This window comes from Diadema antillarum, unplaced genomic scaffold (assembly GCF_040938485.1).
Source record: "Diadema antillarum isolate AM-2024a unplaced genomic scaffold, OU_Dant_1.0 scf00000067, whole genome shotgun sequence".
Classification (NCBI taxonomy): domain Eukaryota; kingdom Metazoa; phylum Echinodermata; class Echinoidea; order Diadematoida; family Diadematidae; genus Diadema; species Diadema antillarum.
The window spans coordinates 1,445,052-1,461,944 of NW_027270956.1; the positions used below are offsets into that span (position 1 = coordinate 1,445,052).

The 16,893-nt window shown below is 34.7% G+C and overlaps 1 long non-coding RNA gene across 1 annotated transcript in view; it reads left to right on the forward strand.

Annotated features, from left to right (window-relative positions):
- The window catches only part of LOC139716579 (uncharacterized), a 59,331-nt gene that overhangs the window by 31,751 nt on the left and 10,687 nt on the right, over positions 1 to 16,893 (forward strand). The window contains exon 2 of the long non-coding RNA XR_011709914.1: positions 12,917 to 13,039. This is a non-coding gene — a long non-coding RNA (uncharacterized lncRNA). The remainder of the gene's footprint in view (positions 1 to 12,916; positions 13,040 to 16,893) is intronic.

Here is a 16,893-nt window from a genome sequence, read left to right on the forward strand (position 1 = left end):
GTAAGTTTGAATCCAGCTCGAGTATGTGCGCCCATGATTTTACATCATGGCTACTACTAAAACCACTGATCAATTCAGTGCATATTTACATCGATGTAGGGCAATTTGTCAATCAGTTGCTTCAAAATAGTTTTAAAATGTGAGTTAGGAATAGAAACAACCAATGTAAAGATTTAAATTGGTATAATCAATGATAAGTATTGTTGATATACAAAATGTGAACAATTGTGAATAAAAATATTTCTAGAATAAACCATCTACAGTTATGGTTTAGTAAGAAAAATAGTGATATCTCTTTATATTTTAGGCTTTATTGCAAAATTTTTACATGGTAGGATGTTTTGTGATACTCCTGACCTACATATGAATGTATCAAATGCAATATCTTGAACATTTTTTAAATCACTGCTCGCGAAGGTAAACTGTACCTTTGAATGTTAAACCTGATGCAGAATAGTGTCATTTGCTAAAAAATACAATTTCAGTTTTTTTTTTCAAGCTTCAAAATATTATAGTTCATGCCCAGATAAAGTCACAGATACTGAAGCAGAGAGTATTGGTAAATGGTGTGATTTGCTAAATGATAAGTTTTAGTATTCTTTTTTGTTTTTGTGATTGAATATCTCATTTTCAGGTAAGTCACTGATATTGAAGCTGAGGGAACTGCAAAATGATGTGATGGGCTAAAAAGTAAAAATGAAGGATTTCCCAATTTGTTTAATATCAAATATCAAATCTCATTATATTCAGCTCAATAAGACTACCTGGTATCTAAGGTACAAAGTTCAAGTACAATTAAAAAAAAAAAGAAGATTTTTTTAATGTTTTTGTTTTTTTAACTTGAAGCATGTCAAGTTTGTATTTTGTACTGACCTACAGTGCTTTAAAATGCCCCCCCCCCCCCAGTCAAAGCCAGTTTGCTCAAAACTGTGTATACAATGTGCATTTAAATCTGATATATCTGGCTTTCTTTCCATTTCTGTGGTTGGATTTCAGTAACAAAAGAGATTACAAATGCCAAAACGGGGAAAATTGATGGGCGACGAGTCTAGCAGGCTTTTATAATGATGGCTCACAACTGATGGGATCATTATAATGCCTCCATCATTAAACAGCGTCCTCTCTTCTGTGTATCGTAATAACACTGAGAAACTACACTTTGGGCAGGAGTTTAAATGTTAAAAAGACAAGAGGTTTTTTAAGGTTAATGGGGATTCTGTGTCTTATCGTCCTCTCAGGAAAATCAATTTTACATGTGGAGTGAACATGATAAACCTTTGCTTGGATGGCCTTCGCCGGTCTGTTAAATAGTGAAGAGTCTGCTTTGATGGCCCTCTTTTCATTTCCATGCAATATTTAGTGGAGGCTGCTGATGGGTGTGAAATGAAACGAGGGGACGAGAACTGCCAACTCTAGGGAGGGAATATATGCTTGACTTGGAGATGATTTTATTTTTTTTCGAGGCATTTCTACTGTCAGATATGTATTCTTTGGAAGATTTGCACATCTTGGGTAATTATGATATCCTGCTTTCTGTTTTTCTTGTAAAGACATTGCATATGGTTTGAATATCATGTGGCTGTTGATTTCTCTTTTCATGGATTTTTTAAAAAATAAATTGATGTTATACACAAAGACCTAGGAATTGTTTTGATTAGGTTCGCTATTATCCAATCATTTTATATTACCGTTTATGTATTGTGCAGTGGTTTCATAAAATATATTATCTTTAATACATATCATATGAAAATACCATTCATTTCAACCATGATGATACAGTGCTCTTGTTGATAGGATTTTGTAGAATTTGATACTTCTCCTAGATATTAACCTATTGAAGATGGACTGATTTTACTACAACACGCATATCCCATAGACACTTGCCCGAGTATACTTGGGGACTCACCCTCAACGGGTTAACCCTTTGACAATGAGCTGATTTTGCTATACATGCATTTCCCATAGACACCTGCCTGAGTATACTCGCGTCTAGTCTTCAACTGGTTAAAGTAAGTTGTTAAAAGTGAATTCCTTTCATCATTTCTTGTGTGTACATGACTCTAACTCATTGAAACAACTTACAGTTATAAAGGGAATGTCAAATTCTGCAAGAGAAGAGTCTTAACTGAGTAGCAATGATATGAAGAGTTTGTTGGCGAAAACCAATAAGTCCATTTTTAAAGATTTTGAAGTACGGTCTCTGTCATAAAGTACAAAATAATACCTTTTAAATGATATATTGGTCACTACATATAAAGGTACATTTTTGAAGTTATGGTCAAAAGAAGCAAAATTTTTTTTATTATTCTCTTTATTTTTCTTGACCTTTAATCGCAAATATCTCCATTTGGCAAATATGGACTTATCGGTTTTTGCGAACAAACTCTTCATATGTTTATGCCATGCCTGTTCACATTCAATACTGCTTTCCCAACACAAATATGTGTGATATGATGTAGAATTAAACATTTAATACAAATATGTGTGATATGATGTAGAATTAAACATTTAAGCCAAATATGTGTGATATGATGTAGAATTAAACATTTAATACAAATATGTTTGATATGATGCATAATTAAACATTTATGAATTCAACTTTTGAAAAGTGGGGCTCTGAAGTTAAAGGACCAAATTATGCAAGTACACTGAGTTACCTTCTGTTTTACGTGCGCTTGTTGAATGAAGTGGGGAATTAAAACTCTGTTGCGACCTCTGTGAAGGGATTACTTTGGACCATCATAAAAACCTTTGGTAGTGGTACAAAGTGGTGTATTCATGCGCATGTTAAAGTACCAGTCTGAGCTACTGCTTGCTCTCTTCATGTGGAGTTTCTGTGGGGCTTTTTATGCACATGGAAAATGTAAAAATCCAATATGAGACAAAAAAAACAACCACCCACACTTGTACTTACAATTAAAGAACGACACTTTGTATAAGTGCTTTCCAACTGTGAATCTAGACGAAAAATGTCAAAAAAATCTGCAAATAAACCTTTTTCATTCAGGACTATTGGAACATCAATGGAACACTGGCTTTTTTGTGGATTTTGTGTGATGTGGGCGCAGAGAGATTTTGTGTGCTTCCTGTGATAGTTGTTTGCCAGATGTGCGCTTTGCAACCTGCAATCTCTTTGAAGCTGCTGGTGTCTATGTCTGGTTTTCAGGAAAATTAATTTTTGCCGAGTGTGGCAGCACGCCACATCTCTATCTTGAGACGACGCGCATTAATGCGCGAGAGATTTACGTCACAAGCACGAAGCCCAGCTTCTGAAGAATAATTTGATAACCGGGCCGATTCCATCTGGTCGTTTAAGTGCTAATGCGATGTGCTGGGGTGGGGGGGGGGGGGGGGGGGTGGGATGGGGGGTATAGAGTCCAAACAAGGCTTGCCTTGTGCATTACCTGCTACATGAACGGAGAGCTGTAAATGGGGTATGGGCCTGCCATAACAAGAAAGGCACACACGGTGATACTCATATGTACTCTGAATCACCAATGAGTGTACAATGCTGGATAGGACATTCATTTATTAAAGAGGCTATCATGGAGTATACAGAAATACATTTACATGCATTCATATATACACACTAACATGTAGCCTACATTTTATTTTTATTTTAAGGGGATAGTATATTGTTGGTGGAGATGAGGATTGGGCTTTTAACTTTTTGTGAGATACTAAGAAACCACTTACATGTATGAAATATGTACAGAGCATACCATTCTTAGCAGAATTCAAAGTTTAATAGTAGATGAAGATCAGTTTTGGAATGGCTGAGACAGTAAAACAAAGCAATCCTAATAAAAGATGGGTTCCACCTTTTATTAGGATTACTCTGTTTTGGATATCTTAGCCATTTCAAAACCAACTTTCATCAAATATTGAATCCCTTTTGGAATTACATGCTCTTTCATATTTCGTATTAAAGAGGTTTCTCATTATCTTAACAAAACATTGTAGAAACCTGAATTTAGGTCTCAACCAAAATTATACAATCCCTTTAATAAAGAAATGAAATTTACAATACACATTATATGTATTTGAAAGCAAATACACTTATTCTATTGTTTTTTTAGGAAAATAATTGTATGCATAGACATAGACATAAATATGCATTGATGTAGAAATAAATGTATGCATAGATGACCTCTGCCTATTGTGCATATAGCTGTACTGTAGGTATAATCTTAAAGGCATAATTTACCATTTGCAGAAGAAATAAAAACCCAGCATTTGTGCTTCAAAATAGTTCTAAAATGTGAATTAGGGATAGAAATGACCAATATAAAAATTTGAATTAAAGTATTATTAAATATACAAAACGTAAACAATGGTTATAATAAAAATGTTTCCAGACTAAACCGTCTACCGTTACGGTTTATTGAGAAAAATAATGATATCTCCTTATATTTTAGGTTCTATTGAAAATTATTATATCGTAGGATGTTTCGTGATACAACTGACCTACACATATATGCATCAAATGTGATATCTTGAACATTTTTTTAAATCACTGCTCCCAATGGTAAATTGGACCTTTAAACTTGTGTCAGTGTTGGTATCATCGGACATGATAAGGAAATGAATGTACCAAAATATGTACACTTCTGAATTTTGAAATTCTTGAGAGCACACTGAAATCATAATACTTTAATGGCTCTGGGTGTAGGTAATAGAATAATACATAAGGAGAAAGTAAGAAGGATTCTTACTTAGAGAGAAAAAGGATTTAAGGGTTACATGATGCTTCATCGAATGTATTGCAATGATGGGCTTGCCTGTACTAAATGATATTTATCCAATTGGAATCTATTAATAGAAGTGGCCACATATTTCTCATGACGCAAAATATGTTGACATGCATTTCACACGATTCAGTCTTTCTTCTGCATCTGGAATCCTTTAGGGTGTAGTATAGCATCACGGCATAGCCTACAGTGAGACTTGCCAGGAATTCATTACAAATATACCAGGTCTTCTTCCTCAACTTTGCAAACAAACCCACGGAATCATTTAATAGTACCAGTGTACCTAAAAGCCTTTTGCTATTAGAGCGACGTGCATATCATGCGAGTGGAGAAATCAGAAGTTTGTTCCACCACGTACATAGGCATATGTATCATTAGGCCCAAGGATCGGTGGCGCAGTTGAAATACTCATAAAATACTCCTTGTGAGGCCCACATTTACATAATTTTAGGTGCAGGGTGTCTTGGAAAGTGAAAAAAGTTCACCTTTGTATAAAGGCATTATTCTTTGTATAAAGGCATTATACCATTTGCAGATGAAACAAAAACTCAGCTTTAGTGCTGCAAAATAGTTCCAGTGGTAGGATGTTTTGTGATCAGTACAACTGCTACACATATGCATCAATGTAATAACTCGAACATTTCTTTAAAAAAATCACTGCTCCCAATGGTAAACAATACCTTTAAAGCTGATATTAAAGACAAAGTCAAAGGATTTAATCATTTATCGAATTAGCATTAGCTGTATACATGCAATTTAAATTGTGTAGTGTGAAAACTGTCACAAGTACCTCAAAGCTCTTTTTAACAATCAAAATGGTATACAAAGAACATCTATTAACACTCAAGTTTATAAAAGAAGCCACTGAAAAAAAAAAGCCACTGACTGTTTGTCATAACCAACAATAAGATATTTTGAAATTGATTGTCTGGTTTCACCCCTTTCATAATCTTGAGAATAATTGTACATATTATGTTTTCTAATATGGTACTAGTCACATGTGTCCTCAACCATGTTGCCACATTTTTAAAGGTAAAATTTGATGAGTCTGTTCATCTTCAAAAATATCATTTTGTTACTGTTTCCTTGTGAATCCTCAAAAGTATGACAGGATTTGTATGTGTGTGTGTGTATGTGTGTGTGTGTATGTGTGTGAATCTACTCAATACTAACATGGAAAAAAACTTTTCTGATTAAAACGAAAGAACATTTGTGAAATTTTCCTCGAGTTGGAAGTATCCTCTTGTTACAGAGCTATACTGCAAGGTCCTTTTTGAGACCAAAAAGTGTAAGATGTGTTTGATGTTGGGATGTGATTCTTTATATATTCCTTAGCAGCTGAGAATATTCCATAATTCATAAGAAGAGTCCACATGACTTTATCCATAATTCAGTGCTATAGTGTTTGTATTTTACACCTCCAGTGGGGAATCCAAGAGGGAACATATCGTCGCTGGGGTGACAAGACCTCGTATCTCAAAAATGTCAAAAAAAATTTTTTTTTTTGCTTAATGGTCAAATAATGGGTTAAGTGATGTCCTGTCCAAATCCCAACTGTCTTACTCCAAAAATGAAGCCACCATGGCATGTCAAAGGAAAGGCTTTCCCATTTACTACAGTGCTTTGGCCGCCATGTTTTTTGCTCCCCTGAACATTTGACATTTTTGAGATACGAGGTCTTGTCACTCCAGCGACGATATGCGCCCGAGTGTGACATAGCATGTCCTGCCATATTTGGGTTAGGTACAGATTTTTCCTGATGCAGGTAATGCAGTATAAAAGGAACCATTGTTAGTTGCATGCTGTTTTGTTTTATTCTAATCACTTATTAAATGACCTCTTAAACATCGTAATTATTAGAAGAAATATAATTCAATTTGGTAATTAAAGTAGTATTAAGGCCATTCGATTTATACATCTGCATCTAAAGAAAAAGAAATTGTGAAGTGGTGTATGGGTCTATTGATTCTCGAGCAAGGAGGGAGTTTCTTTCCATGAAAAGAAGTGCAACTTCTGAGTATTTGGGGAAAAAAAGAATCTAGACACTATGAAATAAAAAGAAAGAATCATAAAATATATATATATATATTTTTTTTTTTTGCATAGAAAATATTCAGGTGAATGTAATGTTTTTGTTAGCAATTAGCTTTATGCTTTCAGCTACAAATTTTAACTATCCTATTGTTTCTAAGTAGATTGCAGAAAATTTCAAATTTCTTTTGACCAGAAACATCATAGTCCAAGTAAGAAGAACATTTGATTCTCAATAACTTTAATACACAGTTTAAGTTTTTATTCCAATACATTTCAGCTGGTATGACTGGAATTCAATGTTTTTCATAGACCATAACTGAAAATTGCTACTTGTGATTTAATGCCATTTTAATATATTTTTAATGCTATAATTTGAGTTATTTATGCATTATGGTTATGAACTCTCCTCTCTTATTTTCGTAATCATTTGCAAATAATCTGATTTCCCCTTGTACCAAACAGAAAGTTCATGCTGACATGTTAAAGTTCACCTTGATGTCACCCTGATATGGCATATTACATGGATCTCAATGTTTTTTTTAAAAACCATTATCAGAATTTGTGACAAGGGTTATGTGTGCATCATAAGATTATAGAGAGAAGTGGTTAAATTAAGCGCTGCTATCTGAAACGACCACGTCATGCTTTTAATTCTGTTCCACTGTATATATGAATCGAGCGTAGCATTCATAGTCGCTATGAATAATTCATAAAGGCTGCTGTCGGTCGCACAAATAATTCAAGGCAGTGAGGAGGATATCTTGTGAAAAGGAAGTCATCAATTCACTGGACGAGTTCGTGCATTACTAAGTGCATCCCAGTATGGTGCAAATGTAGGACGTTTTGTGATACAACTGTAGCAAAAAAAAAAGTCATTGTGATTGGTTTTGCAAATGTTGTTCACGACATTATAATGCCTGCTACATTTTCTCTCAGCATCTAACAAAATGTATTCATTGTGAGGTGTAGCAAAAGTTTTTTAATTGCATTTCCACAGCAATAAATTGGATACATGTACATGTAAGTTCCTGTATTGGACAAACCCTTTGACGTTGTAGCAGAGCATACAGGGATTGTAAACTCAATCCCCAGTGTCGATTTTTTGTTTTCATTTTCCTCAGTCAGTTATGCATTTAATTTCATGAAATATGTTTGACATAAAATTCAATCTTTTGTGCCTGACATTACTGAACATTTACACTAAATCCTGTAGTGCATACAGACATGGCAAGACACTGAGTTGTTATCTATATTAGACATATTTTTGATATGGCAAAAAAAAAGACATGTACTCGGCTAAAAATGGTTCAAGCTATGTCATTGGCAAATGACATTTCGTTGTTACAATGTAACAGTGAAGTTTCATGCACTTTTTCTCATTTATTTCTGTAGCTAATCAAAGCTTGTGACTGTGAATATCTCACGTGAGGGAGAGTGCCTTCAGTATTCACACCTTGAACTCAATCAATCAAAGATGTATTCCTTTTAAGTATACAATGTAAATGTTTCATTTGCAAATGAAATTTCTGTGTGAACAATGGAGTTTCATAAACTTTTTTTCCCTGTCTGTAGCTGAATGTAAACATACATTGTAGACTACCTGTGAATATTTTCACTTTAGGGAGAGTGCATTCAGTATTCACATCTTGAAATCAGTCAATCAAAGATGTATTCCTTTTAAGTATAGGCCTACAGTGTAAATGTTTCATTTGCAAATGAAATTTCTGTGTGAACAATGGAGTTTCATGAACTTTTTTCCCCTTTCTATGGCTGAATGTAAACATACATTGTAGACTACCTGTGAATATTTTCACTTTAGGGAGAGTGCCTTCAGTATTCACACCTTGAAATTAATCAGTCAAAAATGTTTTCTTTCCAGCTATGTAAATGTTTCATTTGCAAATGAAATTTCTGTGTGAACAGTGGAGTTTCATGCACTTTTTCCCCCTGTGTGTAGCTGATGTAAATACACATTGTAGACAACCTGTGAATGTTCACTTTAGAGAGAGAGAGAGAGATAGAGAGAGAGAGTGTGTGTCTTCAGTACTCGTGCCTCAAAATCGAGCAATCAATGAATTAACAAAAAAAGTATTCCTTTCAACTATGTGGCTGTTTCATTTGCAAATGAAATTTCCATGTGAACATTAGATTTTCATGTGTCTTTTTTCCTTCTGTAGTGGATGAAAACATGACTACCTGTGAATTCTCAGTTGAGGGAGGTGAGAAATTATACTTCAGTAGTCATGCTTTAAAATCAATCAGTTAGAGAAAGAACAGATAGAGTGGAAAGAGAGAGACAAATTAAATGATAGGAGTGAATCGACGTTTCTCAGAAATGCTTGTGGCATTTTGTCAGACAGTTTCAGGGCAGGGTCATCGAGAGAGATCTCATCTCGTTTTGTTTCTTTGGATTGAGAGTCGGTAGACTGGATCCCCTGCAGGGAGCAGTGAATTTAATCAGCACTAATGCATCAGCATTTATGAATGACAAGTTACCTCAGTGAGAATCTTGTACTGTATGAGGAGAAGTTAGGCTAGGCATCATCACTGAGCCCCCCGGGGATAAAGATAAGAAGGGGGGGGGGGGGGGGGAAGGAGCATTTGAAGGGGTGGGTGTTAGATTGGGTTTTGTAATCAGCTTTCTTTGTCTGGAGGACTTGTCACGACATATCACATGTCAGATATGCCCTCTTCAGCGGAGGAATGAATGAAATACTGAAAAAGTAGAATTTTCAGGATGTTAAAATTTTCTCGCAACATGAAGCCAAGTGCAAAAATAAAAACAAAATATTTGCTTCTGGTATGAAACACTATTTTATATGTGGATACCATGGCATTACAACACACTGAATTTGTCTTGTCTATTAAAGATGGAGTGCGAAAGATTTCTTGCCCTAAAATGTCCTCCTTTACAGTATTCCCAAGGGAAAGTTAGTATTCCATCAGCATCTTTTTTACTCTCACAGGAGAAGTTAAAATGGAGTCTTGAATGTATCCATGCCACAATCAAATAAGGAGCAAAGGGTCTAAATACATATAATGTACAGATCTATTGAATGCCTTCTTTTATATCAATGTATTGCATTCAAACAGTCATGCACATGGTCAGTTTCCCAAAATTCGTCTTACTAATTTCGCACAAATTTTCATTGATTTCTTGCTCATTGTGCAATTTCCTGTGACTGTATAAATTTCTACTCAGTGCAGTCTGCTTTATCACTTCATGCAATGTTATTACACCATAACAATCTGTAAAGAATTATTTTCACAAGACATTCCACTGGTAGCTGTGTTGAAGAGAAAGATTTTACTTGGAATAAGAATGCCCTGACCTGGATTTTTAAACATTTTTGGTCATTTTTTTTTCTGATTGTTGTCCTTACCACTAGAGTACAAAAGTTCAATGCAAAACCAACTCTAAGAGATAATTTGGGATAGCAAATGAGAGTTGCAGGGAAGTACATAAATATTGGCCTACAGGGCTTGACATTAGCAGTGGCCTATAGTGGCCTGGGGCCACTAAAGACTAAAGTCGGGTTGCCAACTTTTAGTAAAGGTTATCTTCAAGTGGCCCAATTGGGCAACTAGAATTCAAAAAGGATTGCTATGTTTTCTTTTATTTTTGGCCTTTTATTATTGGCCTACATGTATATTTCTTTTTTGGACCACCAACATTTCAAATCTGAAGATTTTAGTTGCCTTATATAGGACCACTAGACAATCATGTTAGTGACCAGTCATGTTGTATAATGGTGCATCATTACATTACCATAAATATCAAATGTGTGGTGCGTCATCACATTACTCATATCACCCTTGTAAAGTCGGAGATCATTAAGGAAGAAAAATGTGAAATAAGCTGACTTAAGCTGACTGTGAGCTACCCTTCAAAACAGTTTTCTAATATTTTTCTTCTTTGTATTTTGCCTGGAATGAAGTAGGGCCTTTTAGATATCAATTTCTTAAAGCTCACCTTGTAATTTTAAAATTCATATATACGATAAAAAACACAAATATTTTCTCAAAATTATATGACTTTTTTGATAATAACCAATATTTATAAACAACTGTTAAATTATGAAGTGCCTTTTCTGTACAGACTCAAAGCACAATGATGCATTTTAAAGTAATACCAGCAGAGACAAAAAAAAAAAACAAACAGTAGCAACTAATCAGTATGTCATATTATTATTGTTAAGTGTATGTCCATGAATGTACAGTAATATAAATTGACAGATTGAATAAGATTTAAAGGTATGGAATGATTAAAACCTTGTGCAAGATTGATATTCCATACCAGAAATCATGTAAAAATTCTGAAGTATATTAGACTTACTTTTCAGGGAGAGGGCTCGTAAATAAAGCATATTCTGTAAAAGGAGATTAATTTGTGCAATTGATTTTTCAAACCCTTCTGGTAAGATGAATTGAGCATGTTTTTAAATCTTCAGAATCACGACATTGATTTTAATTGTGAAACATTTATCAAACAAATATCTTTGCATGCTTTTACTCTTGCTCTAGTACAATGTATCTAGTCATGCAAAATGCACAGAAATTTCCACTCTTACAGTATTTGAGTTCACTGATTCACTTCTCTGTATGCATGGGATACACACACACACACACACACACACACACACACACACACACAGAGATTTGTTTTAATAGCAACAGCTATAATTAGATTATCATTCATTCTGAATCTTGAATTCCCGTAAGGCACAATCTACTCGTGACTGGTGTATGTCAGTGGGTCACTCATACTGCTGACTGTTTCTCTATAATAGCCTGTGAGGGTCTACAAGCGTTTTACTTTGTGAATATAAATGAAGATTGGAGTAAATACTGTATTTATGAGCTGTTGTTTTTGCGTACAGATATTTTCACGAATAAGGAGGTCACAAACATTTTTGCAAGATGTCGTTTTCGCGATTTGACACCGACGCTATCTTTAATGCACCATACACTAGTGCATTGCGACATTTTCGCATGTTAAATTTGTGATCCAACTGCAATTCGTAACATTCACGAAAATTGAACCCATGCGAAAATAACAGCGTATACAGTATATAATGCAAAAACTATATAAAATCACCAATTGAACTTCAGTTTATGAGTCAAGTTGAAAAAGGCAGAAGAAGGGTTTTGTGTTTCAGATAATACTGAAAAATGAAAATGGACCGTGTTGATCCCAAATGCCTATTTTCAGGTGGATTTTGAAATTAACCTCTGCATATTTTGTGGATGCGGTGATACATTCATTATATATATATACCTACCTTCAAACATATAATAAATATAATAGATACATACTGACATACAGTGTATATCTATACTTTAATATGTTTGTGTATATGTACTTAAAATCTATGCCACTCAAAAGTGTTTGGGCCAGATGATTCATAGGTAAAGTTATCTTCAAAATGTTCTCATTAAATGCCTCAAACGATTACGCAAACTTGTTTTGTTCTCCAAATTACTTGTAATATTGAAAGAAAGTGAACAAAAAAGCATGTAAATAACACACCTACCTTCGTATGACACTAAAAGGATTTGTATGAAATACCAGAGAAAAAATATAAAAGACTATAATACATTATTTAGAAACCAACACACAACATAAAATGTAGTTGGCTTGCAAACAATGTAGAGCACAGGCTTTTGCTGTGGTTTGAAAAATGCATTAATCAGTGTACACCAAACTTTACCATCATGGTGCATTTTTTAGTGTGTGTACATAAATGTATTCATGTGCTGTAGACACACATTACCTCTGTGTGTGTGTTTATGTGTGTGCTTTGTAGCCATGGTGTGGAACAAATGCATGTGGTCTTCTGTCTTCTTGGTTTAGGCGACACATTTCTGTAGCAACTGAGCACTGATCCATTCTAGCAACGCCTCTCTATAATATGGGAATGTACATGTAGGTGTGTGTGTGTATATATGTGTGTCTGTGTGTATCATGTGTACACTGTATGTGTACATTGTATATGCATGTGTGTGTGTGTGTGTGTGTGTGTCTTTGTGCTGTGTGTGTTGTGTGAGTTGAGTGTGTTACATGTGAGTGTATTGTGCTGCAGCCTGTCCACACACTCACCCGATGCCTGTGTTCCTTTACTCATTTGCAGTGCATTCACTCTTCGCTGCCGCTTTCTTCGCCACGACACCTGCACTGGGCCATGCTTTAGGGATATAAACTCGGAATACATTAGGAGCCACAGGGACTTGCCACTACCGGCCACCGGCAATCAGTATGTATTCATCATCTTTGACATTGCATTTCACCGTGCTTCCATTGCATTCCTTTCGGTGGAAAAGAAAAGAAAACAGTAGTACAGGATATTTCTATTCAAGGTGTTTTGTTTTAAAGACTATCAAACTATTTATTGCAGTTTAAGATCATTGTTGATATGTTGGGGTTTTTGTCATTGTTTTTTTTTTATTTTGTTTTGTTTTGCAGGGCATGAATGGAGCACTTGGGTATCTGAACAGTTGTTCTCTTTTTGTTGGTGCATGAATGGACAAAATGACATCTAGATAGGAAAAAAAAATGACAACAACATTTATTACAAGATCTTTGTAGTAGTCATTTTGACCCAAGTCCAGATTGTATTTTTATCCCCCCCCCCCCAAAAAAAAGAAGCTTTAAGCTACTGTAACTTCCAGAAAAGCTATTGGTATTGCATGGAGTGTTTACATTGCAGTGTTATTTGCCTGCACATTATTCGTACTGTCACCTTCAAAAGGAGATGAAATTGTGAATTACCATTTGTTTGTGAAGGAATGATTTACCGAGCACTACACAGGTCATGTATATTTCTTTTGTACAAAAATATACATTTTGTCCTTTGGAAATATCTATATTGATGATTATGACCATCCTATAAAGTTCAGTGAATTTATCGGTGAGCTTTTTGAAGTGGATGGGGGTGGGGGAGAGGTTTAAAGTTGGTATAGGATATTGGAAATAGCCATATATGTACGTGTAGGCCTATACAAGCACATCAAGTGGTTTTCACTGTGAATACAGGTCTGTATGTGGTGCCTATGATAGTCACTCTTCCCTGTCATGCAGTCATTATGTTGCTCATAGAGAGAATGTGTTATTATCTTGATGTATGGAGCAGTCATTATGACAATATTTGAGGAGTTTGTTTGCAAAAACCGATAAGTCCATTTTTGAGGATTTTTAAGTGCGGTTTCTGTCATAAAGTGCAAAATAATACCTTTTAAATGATATATTGGTTACTACATACCCATGCACATTTTTGAAGTTATGGTCAAAAGAAGCAAAAAAATTCTTATTAATGATTCTCTTTATTTTTCTTGACCTTTAATCGAAAATATCTCCATTTGGCAAATATGGACTTACCGGTTTTTGCAAACAAACTCTTCATTTGAACAAACAGATATGTACTCATGCACAAATTGTAACCCCACACAATGAATAAGTGTCTTGTTTCCACTAGTGAGCTGAATTGATCAAAAAGTTCATTAATGACTAAAATTTCCTCTTTAATTCTGTGTTATAGGCATGTCACTGTTTTTGACAGATATGTTACTGTTTAATGAAAATTAGGACATTGATAAAAAGATTATCAAAGATTTTTTTCACTGAACTGCTCTGTGATTCTGTTCTTGTCTCTGTTGTTGATATGTTTATAGTTATGTGTATATTTCATATGTATATATATATATTTTTTTTTTTGGGGGGGGGGAGGATGTGATAGCAAAATGCAATTTAGCATACAAGATGATGCATAGCAATTCCAAGTAGACTTGTTGATAATATGATGTAATATAATTATAGGAACATTATTAAAGTAGTAAGTCTATTTGAAGTCTATTTGCTGAGTGCTAGCACAATAAATGTTTCAGTGTTAATATCATGATGTCATGTACATTAGCTTGACACAGTGAAAATGTTATCAGTACACACTTTGAACCTGGACTGCTTTTGCAGTACATTGTATTTTTGTATCTGCTTGAACACAGTGAGCCGCTGTCCAATATCTGAAGGGCTCTAGGGCTGATGAGTACTGTTTGTTACATGGTGATCAATTGTGATTTTCTTTTCTTTCTGTTTGTGAGAAAAATACTCTAAAGGTATTATTTCATGAAAAAGGAATCAAATTAATTATTTCAGTTGGGATTAAGTGTACAGGGGATGCAACAATCAAATGTTATCTTGTATATATATTCCAATTTTCTCACTTCCCATGAATATGCCAGTTCATAACACATTTCTGTATATACGCATATTGTATGAAAAATAACATACACCTGTGTGTAATGAGACACAGATTTGTAGTGAGCAATGTCATGAAGTGCACCTGAACAGACCCTTTAATTTGCAGGTGTTGAGAGAACATTAATTTCTACCAAGCGTTCAAGTGAGTTTATCATTAATAAGCAAATTTGATTGTGTGAGTGGGTGATATAGAATACCACTTTGCAACTGTTTTGTTTTGATTGTTATAAAACTTTGGATTATTTTAACTATAAATACCACTAACTGCAAGTTGGTCTACTCCAGAAATGTGTATTATATCATATTTTATGTGAGTACCATGTGCATGTTCTCTAATGAAGATATGAAAATACCCTAGTTTTGCAAAGTTCTTGATTGTGGTTCTACAAGGTAGAATACTTTTTTTTTTTTTTGGGGGGGGGGGGGGGGGTCAAAGACAGATTAAGTCTATGACATTGTACAATCTTTCTATCTTATTTGATCAACCTGGGCCCTGTTTTATGACGAGTTATGATTGCTTATTTATAGTTGATTTCTGTCATGGCAGCCCATGTGGAAAGGGAATTTACAATGTTTTGATAACACAGGGCCTGCTGCACCATACTGCTGTCATCATCCCCATTTTGGTGCCAAGATTTGAGGAAATACAATTGTACACACATCATAGTTACATGTATGTGTGTGGGTGAGAGAAAAGCATTTTCTTTTTTGATTTTTCACAGTTTGTACTCCCCCCCCCCCCCCCCAACTGCTGGGCTAGACCTTTTACAGAGCTCTGTCATTCAATCTGATGTTGAGGTAAATATCTGGACTCTCATGCAAATTTCTTTGTGTTAGCAGTACCTCACAAAGGGCAATGGAAATTGTTTTTCTCTTTTAATAGTTGAAGTTCTTTCTCATCCTGTGATGATTGTATGAATCAGAGATTGATTTATTCTCTTTGTGTTTTCTATTTTTGGTTTGTTTGTTTGTTTGTTTGTTTTTTTGTGCCAAAGAACATTTTACCCTGATGAAGATGAAGGGATTTTGCTATAGTGTGCATTTTCCTTAGACGCCTGCCCAAATTTACCTGGGACTAGTCTTCAATGGGCCTAAAGACAGAATTTTCACGCTTCAAGAATAATATTTGCCCCAGACTATCATTAATAGAGAGATTATGACCATTACGGTCACAATGCACACAGGTAAAATTTAGTAAAAGTAGAGGGTAATGCATTTTTCAGCATTCCCTATGAATTTTTATTTGACATGAAGTTTTATTTGATATAATTTTTTAGTTGACATTCTTCCATTCCTCTGAAAATGTACACTTTGCAGGGAGTATATAGTGCATGCATCCTTGTGCCAGTACCTTATCATAAAATTAAAAAAATCAAGAAAAATAAAATTGTATGAAGTAAGGCTAGAAATTTTGGCAGGACATTTTACTTGTGCAGTGAATTCAGCTGCAATTGCATAGAAGTGTATTTTCCAACTTGCAACCATGAGGATATCATACAGCAAATTTAACAAAAAGTGTAAGTCTTCAAAGATCATCTATACTTGTATGAAGAATTTGTAGAATACATTATTATGTAGAAATCTTGACTGAAACATGCCTGACCTGGATGCCAAATAGTATTTAAAGTTACTTGCATAAGAGAAAGAGATGAGTTGAATATATTGAGGCCATTTTCACTGGCAAAAAAAAAGGACAAACAAACAAACAAAGACACACCCACACACATACACGCACAAAAGTGAGCCCATATAGATTATATTGTGATTGATGAAGTGCCATTTATTGACATTTCATTTTATCCCCGCACATGTGCTTTAGTTCTCACGTGCAGCGTGTATTTTGTGTGACTGCTA